The sequence below is a fragment of the Euphorbia lathyris genome, chromosome 4 (assembly GCF_963576675.1).
Source record: "Euphorbia lathyris chromosome 4, ddEupLath1.1, whole genome shotgun sequence".
In the NCBI taxonomy this organism is placed as follows: domain Eukaryota; kingdom Viridiplantae; phylum Streptophyta; class Magnoliopsida; order Malpighiales; family Euphorbiaceae; genus Euphorbia; species Euphorbia lathyris.
This window is the reverse complement of record NC_088913.1, coordinates 67,984,844-68,000,223: the sequence shown is the minus strand read 5'-3', so window position 1 is coordinate 68,000,223 and position 15,380 is coordinate 67,984,844. Positions and strand designations below refer to the sequence as shown.

The window sequence follows — 15,380 nt, the reverse complement described above, 5'->3', positions numbered from 1 at the left end:
GATTTTCTATTAAAATTTATGGATTTTTTTTTTATCTTTCGATCTGTTAGAAGTAAAGACTTCTTTGAATAGAATACTTAGTTGTTATATCGATGATGAATAAATACAGAGTGTTTTTACAGAAAAGAGATTGACAAAAGAAAATACTAAAATTTATTGAGAATAGTGCGGTTTTTGCTCGTTTGATGTGATTTTTGCAGTGACTCAATGGCAAAGGTTGGAAAAAATGTATAATTTGTTGTTGCTATCTGTAGATAGATAGCAACAACAAATCATAATTTCAGTAAATGTTTGTAATCAATTAACTAACAATGAAACAAATAAGCCCTTCATCATAAAGTTAAAGAATACTTTGGGATTCATTTAAAAATGGAGATTCTTTTTTTTTGTAAAATCGACCAGAAATGTGTTAATTCATCCATGTTCATGTGTTCATAATGTTTTGCTAGTTTTTCACCATTTCTGGAAGAAGTATTCAGAAAAAGAAAGTCTTGCTATAGGAGAACTGACATACATTCAGAAGGAGAAAACAGATGTTCTTCAAATTTAAGTTTAGATAGAAAATAAACACTAGGACATTGGTGAGAATCGGATAACAAAACAAAAGTTAATTGAAGAGAGACTAATCGAGAACAATGACAATAATAGGAGTGCATATGGTCTCTAACTCTTTCATCTTATTCTCAAACTCATCTGCCTCACCTACCTGATTTGCTTCCAACCATTCAATAGCTTCTTCAATGGCATCCTCGACCTTCTTTTTGTCAGCTGGGTCTAGTTTTGAGCTCAACTTTTCATCTCTCACAGCATCCCTTATGTTATAAGCATAATTCTCCAATGCGTGTTTAGCAGCAACCTTCTTTTTATGTTCCTCATCATCAGCCTTGTATTTCTCAGCCTCCTCTACCATTTTCTCAATCTCTTCCTTGGACAATCTTCCCTATTGTTCTCTCTTGCTAGTGCTCTCTCGCCCTCGTAGGCCCCAATTGGCATTTATTTCAGTTGACATTGATGTTGGCATTGGCATTGAAGTACACCGCTATCCGGACATTGGTCTGGTAGTCAGAGCTAGTGGTCAACACCTTATCCTTCTTTGTAGGGATGGTAGTGTTCCTCGGTATCACAACAGACATAAAACGTTCATCAGTTATTTCAATTCCAAGTGAGAGAGGGGTAACATCCAAAAGCACATGATCCTGCACCTTCTCATTGACTTCACCACTCAATATGGCAGCCTGAACAGCTGCACCATATGCAACAGCTTCATCAGGGTTTATACTCTTGCATAGTTCCTTTCCGTTGAAGAACTCTTGCAGCATTTGCTGTACCTTTGGAATTCTGGTAGAACCACCAACAATAACCACATCATCGACACTGCTCTTGTCCATCTTGGCATCCCTCAAACACAACTCAACAGACTCTATACACTTTCTGAAAAGATCAATGTTCAACTCCTCGAATTTTGCACGAGTTATTGTTGTGTAGAAATCAATAACCTCAAACAAGCAAACAACCTCAATAGTTGTCTGAACAACAGATGAGAGAGTTCTCTTAGCCCTCTCACAGGCAGACCTTAATCTTCTAATAGCTCTAGGATTTCCAGAGATATCTTTCTTATTCTTCCTCTTGAACTCCTGAACGAAGTGGTTGACCATTCTGCTATCAAAATCTTCACCTCCAAGGTGAGTGTCACCAGCAGTGGACTTGACTTCAAAGATACCCTCTCCAATAGTAACAACTGAGACATCAAAAGTACCACCACCCAAATCAAATATCAATACATTCTTCTTCCTACCACTGCTTGCCTTCTTGTCAAGCCCATAGGCAATGGCTGCAGCTGTAGGCTCACTGATAATACGCATAACATTAAGGCCAGCGATCACACCAGCATCCTTTGTTGCCTTACGCTGCGAATCATTGAAATAAGCAGGAACAGTTACAACTGCATTTTTAATAGTAGATCCAAGATAGGCCTCAGCGATTTCACGCATCTTAGTAAGAACCATAGAAGAAATCTCCTCAGCAGAAAACTGTTTCTCCTCACCCTTGTATGTAACAACAATCATAGGCTTATCCTCGAGACCAACAATTACCTTAAATGGCCAAAGCTTCAAATCACTCTGTACGTGTCATCTGAGAATCTTCTACCAATCAATCGCTTTGCATCTGTGAGCAGAATATTTAACAAATAAGATAAATGTGTATTTACATATCAATTACACTATGTTATAATTTAAACATATGAAACCAACGACGAGTAATCCCAAAATTAGGATAGAATTTAATCTTAAGGTGTTTTCTTAAAAATCTAACAAGCCATTCGATTCAGATTAATATGAACTTAAAGACAGCAATAAGCTTGGCAGTATTCAATTAGAAGACTTTTTCACAAATTCAAAAATAACTAAGCAGGAAGCACAAATGAATAACTAATAGGAAAAGAAATATCAAACATGAACATGAAATCCCAGCAGCAACACCAGAAAACAGAAACCAGTAGAATCTAACTCAAATTAGAAATTAGATAAGAAGTAAATACCAAAAACAGTGTTAACAGGATTCCTAGCAACTTGATTCTTAGCAGGATCGCCGATCAAACGCTGCGCATCAGTGAAAGCAACATAAGAAGGAGTCGTCCGGTTCCCCTGATCATTTACTATGATCTCCACTCTGTCATATTGCCAAACGCCAACGCAAGAGTAGGTAGTTCCGAGATCTATACCGATCGCTGGTCCTTCTCAATTTCGTTTGACTATTGTTCCATTGAGTTCTCTCCTTTTCCCGCCATGCATAAATTAATTAAACCTATACAATTTGCCAGAATTTTCACTTTATTGGAATTAAATAATTATTATTTGTGCATATAAATTAAATATATTTTTCGTTATAATTTTTCGAAACTAAAGAAATACTATATTTTTTTCACTTTAAAATGATGAGTTATATGTTTGATTAGACTTTTGTGTATGAAATTTATAGCTGAAAAGTAGTTTTTAACAAAAGTATGAAATCTCAGCTTTTGAAAAAACAGTTTTTTTTAACAACAACCAGCAAACAGTAATAGCAAGTAAACTAAACCGGGCCTATATCTAAATGACACTGCAAAATATTGGATTATAAGAGAATCACATTCTACAATTGGTTTTTAATTGCAAAATGTGTGCACACATTACCATACCACATCGACACACTTTCAATTTCGCTTTCTGATAACTCTCAAACGAACTTCAGCTGGAGCTGCACCTGTGGGGGACGCCTTGGGATGTGAGGGCTATTTAAACTAGAATACTTGTAACCATCGAACTACTAACTAGAAAGTCTTCCATTAATGCTACTTTAATGGTAGTTAATTTGTTTATTCATGTCTGGCCGTTATCTCATTTATGGAGCTGTTTTTAGTCATTAATCAATTCAGTTTCCATGTAGGAAAACGACGCCGACATCCTTGGGTGGATCGATGCTGGATGGCGGGTCTTCCAAGATTTAGCGGTTGTGGATCTCTTTAAGACATTTGGTCTTTACGTGGCGTATCCCCGGATCCTCGGTGGTGAGTGACTTGATCCATACGCCATCTAAGCTGGTGGATCTTCGGTCATTGTTAATGTTTAAATGCTTCTTTAGTCCTTCAATTATATGGAGATTTATCGATTCGCCTCTAGATAATATCGGGATATTATCACTTTGAAATACGTATCATCCTTTAATTTCTTTACAATTCACAACATATTCAATTAAAATTAAAGTGGATATTAAGTAACTAATATTTAATATTGAATGATTTTACTAACCAAATTGAGGATTAAACTTTTGTTTGGGGCCAAAAGTAAAAATTATTACATAATTGGTTATAGTTGAAATTTATTTTCATTAAAGGGCTGTTTTTAAACCATAGTGAAATATTGTATTATTTTTGAAATTTTTTTACTCATTACGGCGCCATAGACGCCGTAATGAACTAGTGAATTCCTGCTGTGGCAATGGCCAAATATTAAAAAGAATTTAATTATTATTTTATAAAAATAAAAATAAAAATAAAATTTATAAAACAAAGAAATTAGTTTATCATCTTATAAAAATAAAATTGTATATTATAATAATATTATTGAATTTTTAGTTTATAAAAATTTAACTAAAATTTAAATTTAATTTTAGTTAGAAACGTTAGAATTAAATTTGCACAATTTCATACGTTAGAGTTAAATCTGTACTTCACTTAAAACGTTACGGTTAAATATTTAGTGCATTATTAATACAAAAAATATTTAGTATATTAATAACAAAGTAAAATATTTTAAACATTTTCAAAGAAATTGTGATTAATTTATATCTAACAGGTTTAGTTTTTTGAAACTGTCTAAAATATTTTACTATTTTATTAATATAGTTACGAAAAAATTTGTATGAAACTGATTCAATTTATCGACAAACTCGTTTAGAAGGTCTGGCGTGGCTAAATAACAGTCAAACACAACTTTTCTTCAAAATTTTGACAGCGTATGGTTAAAATTGATCTTCCTTGGAAATGTTAGTGCTAAATTTGCACAATTTCATATATTAGGGTTAAATTTGTACTTCGTTTGAAATGTTACGGTTAAATATTTAGTACCTGTTTGGTTCAGATGTTAACTAATAGTTGTTGCGGTTGTTGTTAGCTGTTTGCAGTTCCAGTAAGCTGTTAGCTGTTGCTGTTAGGTATTTGTTATTAGCTGTTTAATTACTAATGTTTGGCAAAATTATATTGAACTGTTGTCGTTCGGATTTAAAATGTCTAAAATGGACATGTTTTTAATTAATCAACGATGAAATTATAAAAGGGAAAATGTGAAAAAATATTCATAACGTTTACAATCAGAAATAATTTTACTCTTAAAGTCTAAAATGGTGCAATTTTACCCATAATGCTGGTAGCGAAAAGGTATCTTGAGGTTCATTCCGTTAGCAAACACAGACTAAATTAATTAACGGTGTTAAAAAATTTTAAAAAAAAGAATAAAAAAACTAACGACCTAAAGCCTCTAAACTACAAGAGCTGCTGACTGTATTTTACAAAAAGGTTAAACCTCAGTCTTTTTTACATTTTACTCTAACAATAATATAGTTGCTAACTGTTTCATCTTCTCTCTAAATTATCCTAAAAGTTTGATTTTATTTAGTTTTTCTTGGTTCAGTCCAAAATTAATTTTAATTTATAAAAAAGAGAGTATTAAAGCGATCTAGAATTTTTAAAATACTGAAACTGCCCCTTAATACAGATAATTTGATACCATTATATTTTAGAATTTGAATGGGATGAGTAGTTCAAAAAATAAACGGGTAATATTAATTTGATAACCTTACCCATCAGAAAACTGAATAAAACAAAAAATACTATACTCTAAAAATATAAAATTCACAACTTATATATAATAAAAAAAAATTTAATATATATAAAAAAATATATATTATAATTTTATTTTTATATATTATTGTTTCTTTCTTTTGAAGGGAAGGAGAGTTGGCAGTGGCATATGATGTCACTGCCAATGTTGGTACTTTTACTCCATTACAGCACCTGCACCGTCATAATGGAGTAAAACAAAACATCTTTTTATCCATTATGGTGGATAAATCACCGTAATGAGACTACTTTTTAACTAAAGTTTAAAAACAGCCTCTCCTAAAAAAATAAATTTTAACTATACCTGAATAATGAATTATTTTTAAAATTAACACCATTTAAGAGTTTAACCCTCAAATTGACTCATATACAAGTTTGAGACTTACCTTTTAAAGCTTTGATTAATCTTAAGTAGGTAGTGGAAGAATCTTTTAGAACCACAAACTTATATTGCAAGTCACAATTTTCCCACGTCAAAGTTATTTGAGAGATAGAATAATTAATCCATGAAGTAAGAATGAAGTCTCATTAACTAGCGAGTAGGGTGTGGCGTCGAAAATAGGGAGAGAAGAGTGAGAGAATTTTTTTTTCTTTTTATTCATTATTATTATGTTTGACCTAACTCTCTATTTATAGGCTAGGCTTCCTTGTTTTTCAAGAATTAGACAATAATTAATTCATGTTCAGATACTTATATAATTCCTAATTACATTAAGGGTAAATTATAAAATTAACCAAATTGAGAGGGTCATTTACATATTTAGACTCGTTACAACGGATCTTATCAAAATAGACACTTTCAAAATTAAATTTCTCAAAATGCCCTTAGCATATATATTATCACTTAACATATTTTGTGCTTTTGTTATCTCTCCCTCTATCCTCTTTCTTTCACTGTCTCTCTTCTTCTCTAGTTTTCATGGTTTCTTTGTAATTTTTTGTTGAAATTTATGGAATTTTTTTTATCTTTCGATCTATTAGAAGTAAAAGCTTCTTTGAATAGATTATTTTAGTTGTTATATCGATGATGAGTAAATATAGCGTGTTTTTCCAAAAAAGAGATTGGCAAAGGAAAATACTAAAATCAAACGAGAATTGTGTGATTTTTGATGTAATTCAATGACAAAGGTCATAAAGAAGGTATATAAGGGAAACATGAAGTTAGTGTTATAATCGAGCCGAATCGAGCTGAGCCGATTTTTGGCCTCCGCAGGCTCAGCTCGTCAGAAAATTGATGAGTCCGAACTCGAGCTCAATCTTCTATTTGTGAGCTTTTCACGAGCTGTTCGCAAGCTTGTTAAGAAGCTCGATCATGAGCTTTGCTCACGAGAAGTTCGTTAATTCAGTTCATGAACTTCGATCGCGAACAACTCATTAATTATATTAATTTAAAATTTCTTTAACAAAAAAAAACTATATAATTTTGAAACCTATAAAACTAAATTTCACACAAAACTACGATTGTTTTACATTTCCCCCTTTATAAAAATATTATTATTAAAAAAATAACCAAACCAATTGTGTTCATGAGCAGTATACTCGAGCTTGCTCATGAACTTGCTCATGAACTTGTACATAAACCTATAATTGAGCCTGCTCATGAGTTTTCCAACTGAGCTTCGTCGTGCTCAAGCTCGACTCGTTTATAAGTCGAGCCGAATAGGATCGAGCTTTTATCAAGTAGAACACCGAGTCATTCATGAGTGGATCAGGTCATTTGCAACCTTATTCATAGTTATAAACTCCTTCTCACTGCGAAACAAAATAAGCTTAAAATACTTTGCAGTTGAAGCAACTGCAAAACAGATGATAAAACTACGACTTAGCAATGGGAGCAACTGTGGCTAAATAGTTTATACAATCCCTTCGCAGTGGGAGCAACTGCGACTTAATAGTTCATGAAATCCCTTCGCAATGGAAGCAACTATAAAGTAAATTAATATTATTTACTTCACAGTTGCTTCTACTACGAAGCAAAATCATAAACTGCGAACCCATTGGATAGATAAAATCTCCAAATATTATTCGATAAAAGTGCAAACTAACTTAAAATATTCAAAACTAAAGGCTCATTTGTTTTACCTACCGTTTGCTATTGTTGTTTGTTGTTACATGTTACTATTGGAAAAAGCTGTTTTTCCAAAAAAAGAAGATTCTCAGCTTTTTTAAAATGCTACTTTTTTAAGGGTAAAAACATAAATAGGATGTCACTAACCAAACATATAAAACTCTATTTTTAAAGTGAAAGGGCAAATAAGAGCATGAAAAGCAGCTACACCTCATAACATATACAAAAGAATTTATGGATCTTGATTCCTTTTCTTTTTATGTTTGATTCTTATAGCTCATGGAGATTTATGTAGACGATGAAGCCAAATTGACACTATATGGTCTTGTACATGTAATTAATTATAGCATACATATAAAGTTGAGTCTTGTTTATCTACACATTTATGTGCTATTAAAAAACCTCTTATGCACTTTTTCAGTTCCTCAATTACAGAAAATTAGGCATGCGCGAGTACGTTCTCGCTTTTCGTCTTTCGAGAGGTCCGTGATGTGTTTGCATTCCGCTATGCGGAGATGCCAGGGAAAAAATACGTCCATTTTCTCGATCAGGGGAACCACGCCAACATACGGTGCGCCGGCACTTGTGAGGCAGAATAATCCTTGTAAGAAGATCGTAAATCGGTTCAGATTCAGATTAAGCATTCCTAATCTTTCCATTGTCAGAGTTGGAGAAAAATGTGTAAGCTGAATGACCTGCTTGATGCATTGTATTTCATTAGTATAATATATATACTAATGGTATTTTGGAAAAGTCTAATTTTAAAAGTGTGTAGTTTGATAAGAGATAGTGTAATGGGTCTAAATATGTAAACGAACTATTAATCGAGCCAGTTTTATAATTTACCCTTAGATTAATATTCCTAATTAATTAGTTAGAATTAATTCAACTAAGATTCCTTGATTATTGTTTGTTTTGAATTTTTTCACCTATCTTTTGTTATAGATTTCCTATCTATATATTTATTTGTGTATTAGCCGTAAATACTTTTTAATACATATGTTCCATTATATAAGTTATTCTAGATTTTTTTCAAACAAATTAAGAAATACAATTAATATAGAATCAAATTAATAAATTTCACATTGGTTAACTTAAAAAAAACTCTCTCATGTAATATTTAGAGGATAAATATTAGAAAATTAAAAATGGATACAAAACAAAATATCAACATTAACAATAACTGTATGTGTTAATATATTAATAAAAACTATATGTGTTAATACAATAATAAACAATAAAATTTCTTAAAAAACAATAAAATTTTATTTTATATATTTATATATTTATTTATTTATTTATTTATCTATTTGAGAAATCAACAAGGAAAAAGGCAGGTGCAAAATCCAGCAGCAACACATAATCCAGTAGCTCCTCCTCGATAGCCAGGCTTTCCACCATACTTTTTGTTGCACAAATCGTTACAATCCTTTTCGATACACTTCTCCATAGGCTCAGCTCTCACACAAACTCTTGCTGCTTGCACCATATTATTTTCTGGAAAAAAGAAAAAACACAATTTTCCCCTTTAATAAATAAAATTTGATAATTTCAAAAATTACCTTCAACTTTTTCCTTTCAATAACAAGAAACAGGTTAAACATTATAATAAAAATTATTATTTACCGTTAATTAGTTTAAGCTCGAATATTCTTTACATGGTACTAAAACCTCTTAATTAAGTTTCTCGAAAGGTTTAATTGTAATCCTAAAAACTCCTATTTATTAAACAGAATTTCAACACACAATATGATGTGTTTGTACAATACACGCTTCAAGTTTAGAAGGCATTCGTTAGTAGGAATGTGTCAAAATTATAATAAAAACAGTTTAAAGCACTATTAAAAAAACCGTACATATGCAAAATGTTGGTATGTATTTTCTTCTTGGCCTATTATTTGTAACATTTGTTCTTATACCAAAATTTTAATATTTATCTCTGCCCTATTATTTGGTAACATTTACTTATGATCTATTAAAATTTGTGAAATTTCAACTGATATGGTTAATAAATTAATAGTTTTTGTTAAATTTATTGGATAGTTTAATATTTTAGGAATGTAATCTAAAAACGTTGTTAATGTACCGTTGATATTCGTTGAGATTTTATAAAAGAAAATGAAATCAAGTAATAAATTTAGTACTTTTTTTAATATAAATTTAGTATTATAATGGATATATAAGATAAAAATTATTATTATTGAAACTTTCAAATGGTTGACAAAACCAATTACAAAAACCTAATATTTGAATTTAAAACAATAATAAAATAATATCCTTACCATTAATGGTGAAAATAAGGAGGATCACAAGCATCTGAAGAGTCTTCATTTTTCTTTTACTTTTTCTATTTAAAATGAATTTTAACTAAGCTTCCATAGTCAGACTTATATATATATAAATATTGAAAAAATGATAATTTAATTTGTTATTAATAGTAGTTAATTCGGAGACTTAAATATTTAATGAATGAATGGAGTTTTTTTTTATGAAATGAATTTTTTTTTGAAACAATATGAAATGAATTAATGGAGTTTTAAATAACAAGTACATGTATTATTTATTTATTTATTTTTGAAAAAAAATGTAATTGGTTATATTAAAACTCCATTAATTCATTTCATAATGGAGTATATTATAACTTTCCAATTGTATATATGATTAAAATGGAGAAACAATGAATTCAAAATTAAAGATTAAAGTGATCCATTTAATGGTTAATAGAAAATTTAATCTTATTAATATTCATTATTAGATTCATAAAATGTTTTAGTGATTACGTATATTAATTTTAATTGTTATTAACATGAATTAATTAAGTAAAATTAGTTTTTTATTAAGTAAATTAATTGAGAGGAAAATGTTAGAATAAGAGTGATTTTTTCCACGTTGGAAAGAAATAGACATGGAGATAAAAATAGAATATCGATTTAATCCTTATATTTTTACCTATTACAACTACAAAAAAAAAAAAAAAAAAAAAAAAAAAAAAAAAAAAAAAAAAAGTGGTCTTTGCCAATACTATTTTAGGAACACTTTATTTAAATGTATCTATAAATACATGCTAAACTTTTCTATCACTATAATTTTCGAACTCGACTTTGGTCAAACCAGCCCACTTAAAATCCATCCACTAAACTTAACCCTAACCCATTACAGATTGTTCTTCGGAATTCTCTTCGACCCTCTTCTCTCAACCCTTCATCTTCTTTGTCCTTCCCACTTTTCAACTCTGACCAATGTCTCTTTATCTCACCATTCTCTCAACTTTGGCTTCTCTCTGTCTCGTCGTCCATTGAGAGTGAAGAAAAAAATGCAAAAATATCGACCGTGTTAATGCGATATTGTCACATCCGTGTCCTTAATTTTAATTATTATACTATAATATTATGTTACACTATATTTATTTATTGATTGGATAGTTAATTGAGTATTATGGATATAGTTTGGAGGATAATTTCATATTTTAAGTGTAAAATTAAAACTTTAGGGTAAATTTTAAAAGAAGTTGGATTTTAGGCAATCAAAAGGGAAATTTTCTCTTATTGGAAAGACAAATACCACAATTCAAGACCTCCATTTCCTGGTTCTATATTCACAAGAGTAAAAAATTGAATTAGTCCCCAAAAATATGATCATCTTCTCCTTCATTCTTCTCCATTCACCCTAAAATATACCCACCCATACGAAATTAATGTTTCCCGTAGATTCAACCGTCGGACCGTCGTGAAATTTAAACTGTAGCTTCTAGAGACATATTTCTAAGTTCTGACTGTAGGGATTTTGATTTCGGTATTTCTAAAAGGAGTTCGGCCTAAACAGGTTCTAAGGTGAATTTGGTGTTTGTTTTAGAGTTTTTTTCAAACTCTTGCTATGTAAGTAACTATCAACTACCCTTTTGAGTGTTTATGTATAGATATTTATATATCACTCTATGTTTTCCAGAAATTGATATTTTTGGTGAATTTTTACCATGTATTTGATTAAATGAGATTTTTATAATTTAGTTTTAATATGATTTTAAACTATGTTTAAGAATGTATACATATATATCTTTACATGCAAACTTAATTAGTTTAAAGTTAAGTTCAAGTAATTATATATGTATTTGCATGACAATTTCAACCTATAATATATATTTATATGTACATGATTTGGGTTTTGTTTTGATGACCTTAATATATTTGATTTATATTTGTGTAAGATTTGATAATTTGAAGAATAGATTAAAGAAAAGTGTATTGAGAAAATTTATTGAATTGATTTATGAATAAAGGTATATGTATATATATTAAGTGATTTCTATAATTTATTTCTCAAAGTAAATTTTAGTTTTAATTAAAGATTATTAAAGTAGTAATTTTGATGAACTCATGATTTATTGAAATAAAGTTTATATATGATGATTTATGTGTTTATTTTTTAAGAAATTGAAGTTAGTATTAATAAGTATATTTTTAAATTATTTATTGGTGATTTTAGTTCAATAATGATTTATGATTGAACATTTTGGAAATTGATTAAAGAAAGGTACTTGGAAACTTTATGATATTGATTTATGAGTTATATATATATATATATATATTGCTGATTTTAAATTATATTATGAAATTATAATATTTTTAGTATCCATCAAGAGTAATCCGGATAGGTGGCTTTAATTAAAGTCCGTATTTAGTGAGAAATACGGCCTATATACGCAGTTGAAAGATCTATCAGGTATGGCAAAGAAGTGTTGAGTAAGACCATGTGAGTTAGACAAAATTATGAGATATCTCGATTCTATTATATTGTGGGGATTGATACATATGAGGATTATTTCTCGGATGTATACAGTCTATAAAGCATTTAATGATGTACGATTTATGAGGTATTTATTGATATATGATTTATGAAGGATTTATTGATATACGATTTGTGAAGTATTTATTGATATACTATTTATCAAGTATTTATTGGTGTATGGTTTATGAAGGATTTATTGATTTACGGCTGATTTGAGTAAATGGTTAATTGCAAACATATAATTTTGTATAGTTGAGATTTTAAACAAATAAATATATATAGCTATTTTGAACACAAATTTTGTATTAAGTGATTTGGTACAGTGACATACGTCTTGACACTGTGTGATATTTGAGTAATAATGTTTATAAACAAGTTTATGGTATTTAAATTGCATATTTGGTTAAATGTACTATTTTGAGTATTTTATTATGGTTAATCCATAAAATGTTCATTTTTAAGAATATGAAATTTATATGATGCATTTTTGAAATTAAACTATATATATATATATATATATATATATATATATATATATTGAGTATAAGTATTTTATGTAGTTGACAATTGCTTACTGAGATTTTTGTCTCACGTTTTTAAATGTTTTAATGTTTTTAGGTGAGAAAGTACAGAATGGAGAAAAGGTTATCGACCGATTAGGTGAGGATCAGAAGTTGTTGCTTATTGTTAGAATTATTATTAGAACTTTAGTATTTAATTGTAATATGATGAAGTTGGTAAATATGTTGAGGTTTTAATGTAATAGGAATATGGATTTGTTTAGAATATACATTTAAGAGAAATACCTAGAAAAGTGATATTCATGATATTTGGAGACTATTAAGTGTTGATTGTGATCTTTCTATTTCACGCCCGATGCCGATTGGGGTCGTCTAGGGTCAGGTGTGAGAGATATGGTATTTGAAATGCTCTAGGTGGAGGTTTAAGAACTTCTTCCACTCCTAAGCGGTCCTCTACCTTTGGTCGTGAAAACATTAAATGTACATTTCTACCCTTCCTCTTTTCAAATTTCTTATGTCCGATCTAATCCCATGCAATTAGATCAATTAGGTTCTTAGTTTATAAGGAATCCGACTCGATTAATTTATGTGAATTAGTGATTCCACTCTAAATTGGGCTATGTTGTGATTTTTTAATTATTTTTTAGGGTTTTAATTTGTGTATATTGTTTAGTTGATGATTAATTTGAGCACTACAACTGTGATATCTTATGTTGTTTGGTTAATGATTGTTATGAAGTATACATACCAATGAATTTTACAATCATCACATGAGAGAACTGAGATGAATTTTATTGTTTAGTGCTTGAACCCATAAACAGTAATGGTAAGCGACTTTTTATCACGCCCGACCCAAAACAGCATCGTGTATGAATGGAAGATAGAATAACGAACGTCTAACAGCCTACAAGCCGAACCTATATTCTAATATATAAATGTTTATTCGGACTACCAAAAGTTTTATTTATTATTTGGCTTGGACTCGATAATTCTATCAAGCTTCCTACGTATACCGAACGTCTTTTAATCTTTTATTCAGGAATCAAAGCCATGTAGTTCTACCTATTTTAGGTAGTTCTTTTAACTTATGAACTCGTTTTAACTTATTGACATGTTGATTGATTCGCTAATAACTTAATTGTATATTTCACTTTGTTACTATATAATTTATATATATATATATATATATATATACACACACACACACAAATCATTTTATCAAAACGAATCAAATCTAGTTCATGAACAAATAAACATTTTAACAAACGAATGTTTTATCAAACCAACTCGTAATCAAATAAATTGCTTTAACAAACCAGTTTGTATAATTCGTAATCAATCAAATGTAAAATATTATAATTCAAATCATCAAACATTTTCGAAACGTAATGCAAAATTTGTGTCTGTTTCCATCCTCGAATTCCACCCGTGTAGCTTATCATAACATCAATCATATCAATAATTGAGATATCACATTCATATCTCATTCCTTGCCTAACGTTAGGACTATCAGTCGTGCACTCTAGCCATACCGCCCTTAGGTATGGTCTTACAACTACTATCCCTACCCCGAGAAATCCTAGAGAGACAAAACCATTTTATCTTTCTTTCAAAATATCACAACATAAAAATCATATTGGATTTCAATCCAAATCTCATAAATAATAACAATAACCGCAATAGCTTACTCAATCCAAAAACAATTCGTAAGAAATCATCAAATTCATTTTATCAATCTAATTTTCAAAGTACCACAAGTATTTTTTAAATAATCAAAATCAAAAGTATATAAACATTGTAAACAATTTAATAAAACGTATTCAAAACCACTTAAATAATTTTAAATTTAAACTTATTTTTATCTGTTACCGGAATAGTTATTTTAGACCGAATATAGCGTTAGACTCATTATATTATCATAAGTCTATTTGTACTAATTTTATGTTCAACTTTTTGGTACAAACTTTGGGTAAATTTCATCAATGGTGTACAACGATTGCCTCATTTCACACTTTGGTGTACAACATTCAATTTGTCTCACTAATATGTACGAACTTATAGGTGACCTCCCACTTTGGTGTATAGCAGGTAAAAATAACCGGTCAACGCGAAGTCAACGAGCCACGTCAATATTTTGACCAGTCAAAAAGTTAAAATTTGACCATCTAAATAAAATTACTTATATACCATCTTCTTCCTCATTCTCCCTTTCCTTTCTCTCTCTAATCCTCTCTCTCCTCCTTATTTCTCTGTCAAACATAAAACAAATGATGAATTTATTACTGTGCTCATGCATTTACAAAAATAAAACAAATGAATTGATACAAAAATATGATGTAAAACATATACTGTAATATCCATTCGATATAAAAGTCAAGTCCTTTCCTGCTCCTTAAAATGTCATGTACGGTTTCCTCGTCGGCACCATCACTTGTTCCCTGCCTATCATTTACTTTTATTTATATCCAACATATTTACAATTCAATGGATCTTATGGACCATTTTCAAAATTTAATTAATAAGTTTAGGATTAGTTTAATTGTTGAATGGTGGTAGGATAAAATTTGTGAGCTGCTATTTACCGCAATATTTTTTCCACCTACCGCACTTTTTTGACAATTTTGCCCTC

At 29.8% G+C, this 15,380-nt stretch overlaps 1 pseudogene; it reads right to left on the bottom strand.

Annotated features, from left to right (window-relative positions):
- Positions 1-622: 622 nt before the first annotated feature.
- On the bottom strand, positions 623-3,326 carry LOC136227216 (heat shock cognate 70 kDa protein-like; annotated as a pseudogene).
- Positions 3,327-15,380: the final 12,054 nt, after the last annotated feature.